Genomic DNA, 9,681 nt, shown 5'->3' with positions numbered 1-9,681 from the left:
CTGCATCATGCATACAATATTCCATAGTAATATTCCAAGTACCCAAATTAAATTAATGAGTATGATGTTTTCCCAAGGATGTTGCAGTAGAACCTAAATGGGTCTAGTGTTTTTGAAGAAATAAATACATTTTAAATGTAAATAGTGTACATAAATATTTACAAAACATATTCTATTGCAAAGCAGGAAATCACAAAATTAAAAATTATAATTTTCACTTACAGATCTAAATTTGGTTGTAATGGTAAAAAAACAATGCATACACACATTCACTCATATAAATATGATTGTAAGAAGTAATGCATGCAGGATCATCATATATTCCTTCAACTGCGATGTATTTTATAATGCCTCAACATGACTAAGCAGAAACCACATTCTCAGAGACACTGTTTACAGTATTCTGTGAGTTACTTTTTCTTCAAACTGTAATTGTGAGACTTAGTAGACAGTAAAACAATGTTGAAATTTGGAATTGAACCACAGAAAATTAGTCACAGTTACACTCAACTTGTCCCCAGTCAGAGAACTTAAGAGTAGGACACCAGAGGCTCACACATGTAATCCTAGCTACTCAGGAGGAATTGATCTGAGAATGGTGGTTGGAAGCCAATCTTTTCAGGAAACACATTGAGTTACTTACCTCCAATTAACCACCCAAGATCTGGAAGTGAAGTTGTGGCTCAAGTGATAGAATAAAATACTAGCCTTGGAAAAAGAAGCTCAAGGACAGCAGCCAGTCTCTGAGTTCAAGCCCCAACACTGGAAGGAGAGAAGAAAGAGAGAGAGAGAGAAAGAGAGAGAGAGAGACAGAGAGAGAGAGAGACAGAGAGAGAGAGAGAGAGAGAGAGAGAGAGAGAGAGAGAGAGAGAGAGAGAGAGAAAGAGAGGGAGAGAGAGATGAGAGAATACACATTAATGAAGATTAGGTAATGAATGGTTCAGTGTTTGGTCTAAAGAGATGAGTCACTAACAATGCCACTTTGAAATACACTAGAGAAAACTATGGGTGGAAAGCACTGAGTTATAAAAAAAAAAAGAACTGAATCATCACTTTTCTTTGTTGTCGTCAATTATTTTTGAGAAATGAAGGCTCAGAGAAAGTTGGAACTAACCGACAAAGTAAAGAAATCATTTCAGAAATGTGATAAATCAAATATAAAAGAAAGCAAAACAATTGGCAAAAAACAAGAGAAGATTAGGTTTAGGTCTACAGGTTCAAAATTAATTGAAAAGAATATAGCTCAACTAAAAATAAAAGCCTTTTGTTTTCCCTGATTGAATCATGTAGTCAATAAAAAATAGACAAATGACATAAGAAGGAAAATCTCATTTTGATCTGCTTTGTTATGATTAAAAGTGAAAACAGATTACTAACAAGCAAAACAAGAAAAGAGTCTCATTCTCAGATAATAGAATCATATGACTACAAAAAACAAAAACAGACTTAAATAAATAATTGAATTTATCTTGCCTTATTTTATAGATTATAGTTCTGTCTTCTGTATTAATGTTCGTTCTGGTTTCCATATCAATTCATACTTTTTTCTGAAAAGTTAACTTTTATTTTATTGAAGCAATACTAAATTCATAACAGTTTTAAAAACATATTTTCCAGAAAATCTGAACCTACAAAAACCAGAGCAGTAGTTGATATTTTTGTTCAGTTCAAAATTGAATCAAATAGGAGAATATTTGATAAGCAATGCCGTTAATGCAAAGTTACTTTCTGTCTACTTCCTGAAAATAAATAATAGTGAAGTCGGTCATCATTTATAACCACATGACTTTTTCAGTTTGGACCCATGAAACAAAACTCCATTTGCCAATTAAAATACAACTTTGCCCTTGTTAGAAACCCTGGGCTTTTCTAACTTGAGGCTATATAAACATGTCCCTGTTGTAAACACATACCCAAAAAAAATATTCTTGACCTTCAACACACATTTCTGTATATCTTTGGGATTGCCTATACAAAATAAAATTCATTCATATTTATACTCCAACTGTAAGCAAGACGCTAATAGTTTTGATTTTAAAAGTTGTAGAACACATTACATGAGCTTGAATAATTGAGCTAATACACAGAGAAACAGAAACAGTTTCTCCTAAGATAGTCTAAGCCTATAGGCAGTGTACTTCCTCATTAAGACGTAACAGAAACTGGAAAGTTGGAACAGTGATAGTTTTCTATATTCCCAGCATTCAGTAGTCTGAGGCAGAAGGTCCACATGTTTAAAATAAACATGCACTGTCATATCTAATGAGATTTTAAGTGTGTATTCTATGAATTGCTAAAGTTGAAAAATGTGTAGGTGACAAATATGGGAAAGAAGGGGTTTCATGCTAGGCAGTATTCAACCACAGCAGCAAATACATTGTGAGTCTTTTCTCCTTATTTGGGTAGCATGATAATTTAAAAAATCTGTATTCTCATTGATTATCTTTTTCTATTTAAGTTTTAAAACTTTTTTGTGATCTTCACTCAAACCATTTCCGTTTTCATTTGCCTTTGAGAATAAAGCTTTCTGTAGTGTTTGAAGGTAGCCGATACTTTCTTGCCTTTGGGGACCATTTCAGTGGTTGCCAAAATAGTCATAAAAGCAAATGCTATCTTGTGTGAGGTGTAAGTGATTTATTGACAACAGGTTCCTATGAAACTGGCAATGAGAGGCAAGGATCCAGGAAAAATGACCCAAAGTATTTCACCAAGTGAAGAGCTAGAAGAACAAGTGTATAAGTGCAGACGATGGAAGCAAGTTAGACTTCAACACTTCAGCAAAGAATAAAAGAAACTAGCGTGACTGAAATAATTTCAGGCAGGTACATGGATGCTGTCTTTGATGTAGTTTCTGTGTCCTGTAGGGAAATGAAAAACCAATGAGAAGTAACAGCTTGCTTTACAAGCTCCATTGAACAGTGGTTTCTTTTTTTCCCCCGCTGTGTATGAGAAAGCAAAAACAGGACAAGGGAAATCAGTAGTTCTGGCTTTCTTGTCCCTCCTCAACCCCCCACCCCTTATCTCCTTATCTCTCAAGCATTTCTTGAGTTCAAATTAGAAGTGGTAACTGAAATAAATAGAAGGCAAGAGTAAAATCTAAGTGACCAAGAGGTACTATTTCATAAGAATTTTTATAAGCCAGCTTCATGAAACCCCAAATAGGATTGGCTGAGGGTCAAATAAAGAACTGTCCACAAAACACAACTATCAATAGCACATTTTCCTCTTTTCTATACAGGTTGCTGGAGAAGGTATTAAAACCATGATAAATGTGTACCAGTTACCGTGTAGAGTAAACACAATATAGAAAGGTCTGCAGATTTTCTGCTGCAGCATGTTTGAATAGGTCCTAAACTTGATCCAGAAATCCACCTGCTATGTAGACTATTGCAGCAAAACAGACTCAGAAGGGATGGGCAAGGAGCTTATTACCACTCTCAACAAGCCAGAAGGAGAAATGGGGACTCAAGCCCCTCATGTGCTCTTTGGTTCCATTGCCTGATTTGAAAGCTAACATCCAACTGAGTATAGAAGCATGGATAGAGGCCCAGGCACTGGAAAATTGTCAAGTGGAAGAATATTGCTGAAGAAGCAAGGAAATTCTCAAGAATCTGATGAGGAAAGGAGAACTGTTCACTTTCAATGTTCTGTCATTTGTAGGATATGTTCTTTAAGTAATTCTTATTGGCTGAATTACATAGAATAAATGTATCTGATAAACAGGTTAGAAAATATTCTGGAAGTAGAATTTCTGGCATCAATATAGATGCTGTTTTTAAATGAACTATCATGTTTGACAAGGTGTTAACTAAATATAAAATCCTCCTGAATGTAAAATTAAACCTTCAACAAGTACTAAAAGGAAGGAAAAATAATTCAGCATCAGAAACTGTTCAGTAAAACATTCCCCTTTACCAGTGGAAGAGTAGTTTAGGGTAGTGATTAAGAGCCCTTTGTGATATAACTCTTATTTATGACTTTGGGGTCCTGTTGCTGTTTATTACTTGTGGCACTCAATCAGATCCTGACTTTTTCATCAGTAAAGATGGGGAAAATGACAGAGTATATATTTCATGATAAATTCCAAGGATTAACTGAGATTATATTTGTAAAGAATCTAGATTAGTACTTTGTAGGCGATAAATCAAAGTATCAATTGGGTTGGTTAACACAACTGCAAGGGATTTCAGTATATACTTGGGCAGCATATGAGTTTTCCTTTTTTTTGCCAGTCCTGGAACTTGAACTCGAAGCCTGACTATTGTTCTTGGGATTACTCAAAGCGTAGTGCTCTGCCACTTGAGCCATAGTACCACTTTGGGCTTTTTTTTTCCTATGTATGTGGTACAGAGGAATCGAACCTGGGTCTTTGTGCATTCTAGGCAAGCTGCAGGCCAAACCCCCGGGCCCATTGTATATATATAATTTTTTTACTGAATCACTAAACATCATAAAGAAATTTAGTTAGCAATTCTTCTAAATAGTAGTAGGCTAATTGGAACAAAAAAAAAAGGACCTCGAAATGGGACCAAGACTTAGAAATAGGAAAAATTTTAAGTTCAAATTTCCCATCTGACCATCAACATAATTTGACAATCAGTAAAGTGAGATTTATTATAATAATGAGAGACTTAAAAAATGCTTAAATTTTTGAAAAGGTGTATCCGAAGAAGGATAGACATTTGTAGGACTTAGGAATGAGTGTTGGTTGGTTGAAATGTGACTTTCAATGACTATATGAATGGAATTAGACAAAATTCATGATAAAAAGTTTAGTTTAGGCAGGTGAAGTTCTTAATACAGTCTTAATACAGCTGCTTGGTCAGTAAGCGGCATCCCTGGTAGAGTAATTCATTGTTCTGAGAAAAAGGATACATACCCAGTTTAAAAAAAAAAAAAAAAAAGAAGAAGCCATAGAGGAACAGAGCCATTTGAGAAGTCTATTATTTATATAAATCAATTTTTAGCAAGTTATTGTAGCAAACAAGACATTTACTGGTTTACTGTTTTATCTTCCTGGAGTAGAATTTGCTGAAACAAACGTAAAGTCACTCTGATGAAGGTTTTCTTAGTTGTTCACCTTATAGATAAAGTGTATGAATGCAGACAGTCTCAATTCTCACATTTTAGAAAGAAGGCAGAGCCATATAAAGTAATAGAACTTAGAGATGGAATTGGATTTTAGAAACAACCTCATTCACACCAGTTTCCCTAATCTCCACTTGATGGATAAAGGTGACGTGAAACTTAGAAGAAAAAAGCAAATTATTTCCTCCTCTCCCTCCAGAGAGACTCGATCATATTGCTACTTAGGCAAGAATCCAGTAGTTAGTCCCCAGCCTCATTATTAATTAAGATAACATTTAAATCAAAAGTCACTCTACAATCTTACTGTTTTTGAAGTTTCATCTCTCCCTCACTTCCTCACTGACCAAACTCAAAATATTTATCTAGAATAGAGCTGATCAAAAGTAAATACAAATGCAAAAGTGGGCATACACAGAGCCACATTTATGAAAATTGAATATCACCAACACCTAAATTCAAAACTGTTTACTAGCCAGAGCTTTAAAATTTGAAATTTGCATTCCAATTGAACAGAATAATTTTCTTAAAGTTTTAATTTTTTTCAAACAGCTAAAGACCTTTTCAATATGCAAAGTAATTTTCTTTGCTTACCCCCAGATTGCCTGCCAACTAAACAGCAATTTGTACTTTGGAAGATGGTTTTACAAAGCTATTACAGCCACGAAAATTCAAACCACTAAGTTATGCATAATATTGATGATTATTAAGCAGATTATAAATAAGCATCTGGTCTTAACTATACACTTAAAGAAAGGCCATCTTTTTCTTACATAATTCAGTCATTTAATTGAACCAGAATGGCAGTAGATTCTATTTGATTATTCCTCTGACATTTATTTCGGGATCTAAATATGGATGTAATTGTTTCATCTGAGGTTTTTAAAATATTTTCTTTGTGATGTAAACTTGGAGTGACTAATAAAGAAGCATACAGAGTTATATATTTGTTCTCTAAGGAGTCCACACAGCTAATGCTTAAACCTCAAATGCTATTGTTTGTTTCTAGGCAAGCTACAAAAAACTATTTCATCTGTTCCCTTTATTTATACTAGACACATGACCTTGCAAAATATTGTACTCTGTTCCTTACTTCACTCCTTTGCAAAATGAAGCTTTGTTGAATTTTTGCATCAGATTATACCAAGAAAAAACCCTAAGTACTCATACACAGAGAAAATGAATTATTTATGTAAATTTTTCTACAGTCAAATCAAAATAAATCTATGGAAAGAAAAATGTCTTTAAAGTAAATCCATGGAGAGGCAACTTATAATCTGGTAATAGAATTTATACTGTAACTTATACCATAGTAGAATAAGTTACTCACCTTTTGAAAGATCTACAATTTTCTTTTAATATTCTAATTCTATAATCAACTCAGAAATAAAACATTTTAAATGTGTAATTCAGGTGTTTGACAAAGGTTGTTATGGAATTGATAAAATAGTTTTCTTACTTATTTTAATGTTCACTTCCGTAATTGTGTAACTTAATGTTTTAAAGTAGCTCTCATTTTGATACCTCAGTAGTATCTGTTATGTGGCTGCCAACATGCAAACATGCACGACTATATGGAGAAGGTAGTAGCTTGCTTTATGGTCATCCATGGAGACATAGAAACATACAGATGGGTATCAATCTTTTCATATGATTTCACATTAACATATACTGTAACAGAGCAGAATGTAAAAGTTGTGAAATATATCTTTTGACAAAAGCACTTTTCATCTTTTCTGTCCACTTGACGCTTCATTCCATGCATGAATGCACATAAATATATACATGTACTTTTTCAAACACAGTATTCTACCTAGAGAAGTCAGAAAATTAGGAACTCTCTATTAAACATTTCTTGCAGAAATTTTTATGATCTGCCTCCTTCTCTCAACATTACTAAGTGGTAACCATATGGGTTTTTGTGTTGTTTGTTATTTTCTCATGTTTTTGTTTGTTGGTTTTGTGATCTGGTGGGAGCTGTGGGAGTTTAACTCAGGCCTGGGCACTGTCTCTGAGTTTTTGTGCTCAAATCTAACACTCCATCACAGCTCCACTTTCAGCCTTTCATAGTTATCTGGAGATAAAAAGTCTCGCATGGTTCAGAGCCTGATACTAAAAAGGCAAAGATTGAAGAAGATACCAAGGCCCCTCCTAAAGAAACAGAAGATGAAGCTGAAAAGCCAAACAATAAGGAAGGTGACAAGGAATTGCCCAGCCTGCCTATGGGACTGACAGGTGCCTTTGAGGATACTTCATTTGATTCTCTAAGTCTTCTTGTCAATGAAAATACCTTGAAGGCAATAAAAGAAATGGGTTTTGTACACATGACTGAGATTCAACATAAAAGTATTAAACCACTTCTAGAGGGCAGGGGTCTTTTAGCAGCTGTAAAAACAGGAAGTGGTAAAACTCTGGCATTTCTAATTCCAGCTATTGAGCTCATTGTTAAGTTAAAGTTCATGCCCAGGAATGGAACGGGAGTCCTAATTCTCTTGCCCTCTCAAGAACTGGCCATGCAGACTTTTGGAGTTCTTAAAGAGCTGATGACTCACCATGTTCACACCTATGGGTTGATCATGGGTGGCAGTAACAGATCTGCTGAAGCACAAAAACTGTGCAGTGGGATCAACGTCATTGTGGCCACACCAGGCCGTCTCCTAGACCATATTCAGAATACTCCAGGATTTATGTATAAAAATCTACAGTGTCTGGTTATTGATGAGACCGATCGTATCTTGGATGTTGGATTTGAAGAAGAATTGAAGCAGATTATTAAACTTTTGCCAGTATGCAGACAGACCATGCTCTTTTCTGCCGCACAAACTCGAAAAGTTGAAGATTTGGCAAGGATTTCTCTGAAAAAGGAGCCATTGTATGTTGGTGTTGATGATGATAAAGCCACTGCTACAGTGGATGGTCTTGAACGGAGCTATGTTGTTTGTCCATCTGAAAAGAGATTCCTTCTGCTCTTTACATTCCTGAAAAAGAACAGAAAGAAGAAAGTAATGGTTTTCTTTTCATCTTGTAAATCCGTGAAATATCACTGTGAGCTGCTGAACTACATTGATTTGCCTGTCTTGGCCATTCATGGAAGGCAGAAGCAAAACAAACGTACAACCACATTCTTCCAATTCTGCAATGCAGATTCAGGAATATTGTTGTGGATAGATAAGGGCTGGATATTCCTGAAGTTGATTGGATTGTTCAGTATGACCCTCCAGATGACCCTAAGAAATACATTCATCGTGTAGGTAGAACAGCCAGAGGCCTAACTGGAACAGGGCATGCTTTGCTTATTTTGCTCCCAGAAGAATTAGGCTTCCTTCGTTGCTTGAGGCAATCCAAGGTTCCACTAAACAAATTTGACTTTTCCTGGTCGAAAATTTCTGACATTCAGTCTCAGCTTGAAAAACTGATTGAAAAGAACTACTTCCTTCATAAGTCAGCCCAGGAAGCATACAAGTCATACATACATTTGAGCATATGACTCCCATTCTCTGAAACAGATCTTTGATGTTAATAACTTAAATTTGCCTCAAGTTGCTCTGTCATTTGGTTTCAAGGTGCCTCCTTTTGTTGATCTGAACATGAACAGCAATGAAGGCAAACTTAAGAAGAGAGGAGGTGGCGGTGGATTCGGCTACCAGAAGACCAAGAAAGTCGAGAAGTCTAAAATCTTTAAGCACATTAGCAGGAAGTCTTCAGACAAGAGACAGTTCTCTCACTGAAGAATTTCCTTTCACATCACTAATGGCCCCAAAATGATTCTATTCCATTTTCTTACAAGAGGATTTTTATAGCCTTTAGAATGTTCTTGATCTTCACTTTGATGCTACCATGTTTTAATTTTACATATCCCCTATGCATGTGCATACACAACATGCAAATCATGTCATTGTTTTAATACAACTATTTTGTTAAAAAAAAAAAGTCTCGCAGACTTTTCCTGTCCAGGTTGGCTTTGAAAGGCAATCCTGAGAGTTCAGGATCCTCCATAGCTACAATTATAGGTGTGAGACATCAGTGACCAGCTGTAGTCATGTTATAAAATACTCATAAATATAGCTAAAACATTGTTAGAAAAGACATCAAAACAACTAAAGTAAAACATTGAAGAATTTCTTTATCCCACTTCAGTTTGACATTGTGTCTGAAATATAACATTCAAAGGTTGTTTCTTAAATTTCTAGAAGAAATCATTTATAATACCTAAATTTTGTCAAATGATAGTATCATTCATGTGGTATCAGTCTCATTTGTTATATTCTTAGTTAAAATGGATTAAAAATACTATATAACTATCCAAACAAGATGAAAATCAATCATATATAAAAGAGAATTTGAAAGCCATCTGGTTTCCCACCAGCAGTGTTTGATGTATTTGGATTTACTTTTGATGAGAAATTATGAGAAATTCCTAAAGGGAAACCTGCCTTACATCTATAATAAACGCTTGGAAGAGCTTCCAGAAATTATCATCTCTCTGGAAAATAAAGAAACCACGTACATTATTCTTTCAACTATTGCCTTACTTAAAAGCATTAAATACTCTCCTAGACAATTGTCATTAGTGATTTACGCAGTAGAGCTGGAACA

At 35.0% G+C, this 9,681-nt stretch overlaps 1 pseudogene; it reads left to right on the top strand.

The window, feature by feature from the left end:
* The window catches only part of LOC150054148 (ATP-dependent RNA helicase DDX18 pseudogene), a 51,864-nt pseudogene extending 42,891 nt beyond the window's left edge, over positions 1-8,973 (top strand).
* Positions 8,974-9,681: the final 708 nt, after the last annotated feature.

Source organism: Megascapheus bottae, chromosome 15 (assembly GCF_031878675.1).
Source record: "Megascapheus bottae isolate mThoBot1 chromosome 15, mThoBot2.hap1, whole genome shotgun sequence".
Classification (NCBI taxonomy): Eukaryota; Metazoa; Chordata; class Mammalia; order Rodentia; family Geomyidae; genus Megascapheus; species Megascapheus bottae.
This window is presented reverse-complemented; position numbering and strand designations above follow the sequence as displayed.